This window comes from Cyprinodon variegatus, unplaced genomic scaffold, assembly GCF_000732505.1.
Source record: "Cyprinodon variegatus isolate N-32 unplaced genomic scaffold, C_variegatus-1.0 Scaffold474, whole genome shotgun sequence".
Classification (NCBI taxonomy): Eukaryota; Metazoa; Chordata; class Actinopteri; order Cyprinodontiformes; family Cyprinodontidae; genus Cyprinodon; species Cyprinodon variegatus.
Window position 1 is genome coordinate 639,517 of NW_015150927.1, and position 1,294 is coordinate 640,810.

Sequence of the window (1,294 nt, forward strand, 5' to 3'; positions counted from 1 at the left end):
TGAGATATCAAAAAAGTACTCCAGAGTGTTGTTCAGCATGGGGGTGAGTAGAAAATGAAGGCTAATCATGTTTTGGGTGTACTATTCCTTTAACCCCTAACCCCCTCCATCACTATTAAGAGAATAGACTATATACAGTACTGGAGTTCATAGTGAACTCAGTTTACTAAACTTTCGGAGATATGATCACTACTTTTCACTCCCTGTTGGTCATGTGACTCTGGCTCTCCATACGGTGCCTGGGCCATCTTTGTTCTCTTTCAAATCCCATGATGTTTTTTGAGTACGCTACTTTTTCATCCACTAGACCCGGGGTCACCCATCTGTTTAGAGCTTAAAGGTACTTCATAGATACTGAGGCTGTGTCTGAATGTCTTCCCTAACCCATAGATCAATCAATCACTGTAGAGAACAGGGACTATATAGTAGACTTTATAGTGAACTCAGTTAACTGACCGTTCGAACAGATGATCACTACTTTTCACTCCTGTTGGTCACGTCACTCAGCTTCCCCCAAACAGTGCCTGCGCCATCTTTGGCATTGTCGCCTATGGCAGCAACCCACTGCTGTGACAACAAATCCCATAATACTTGAGAGCGGACCGCGCAAGGCATTCTGGGATATTTCTGCTTGTCTAGCCATCATGGATGAACACTACTTGTCAAGGTGCATTGTGGGAAGTTTTGAGTCCACTACTATTTTATCCACCAGACGTTCAGACACTCATTTAAAATGGTGTAACCACTATATAGGGCCCTATATAGTTTTTAGGGTGGACATTCGGACACAGCCTGAGTCATAGGAAGGGCTATAAAATATTTCAAACATATCCCACCGGTGAGTTGTTCTATTTTCAGAAGACGCAGAGAGCCCCTCATGCTGACCTTGAGGGCCCCTTGGTGCCCAAGGGCACTGTGTTGGCAACCCCTGCACTAAACATTAGGACACTGTTATGTGCTGCGGGCACATTAGGATTTTTTTTTGTCTATTTCTTTTTTTGTTTTCTTACAGACTTTAGTTAAAGGATCTTTTGTTAAAATAGTTTGGGATTTTTTAGTAAATTAATTATGTTAATTTGCGGTGCTGTCGTCCGCCTATAAATAGGCTGGCCTTCAGCACGTTAATGCGTTTTTTTTTTCCTACCTCGTTTGGGACGCCGCTTTTCCACCTGTTCCTTTTGGTTCCAGCGTGCGCGGTGCGCACTTGTCTTTCTGCTGCGGCCTGCAGCGGACGATCCAGCTTGCCATGCAGTATTTTTGGTAACCGTTTTTTTTCTTACTTTTTTCTTGAGTT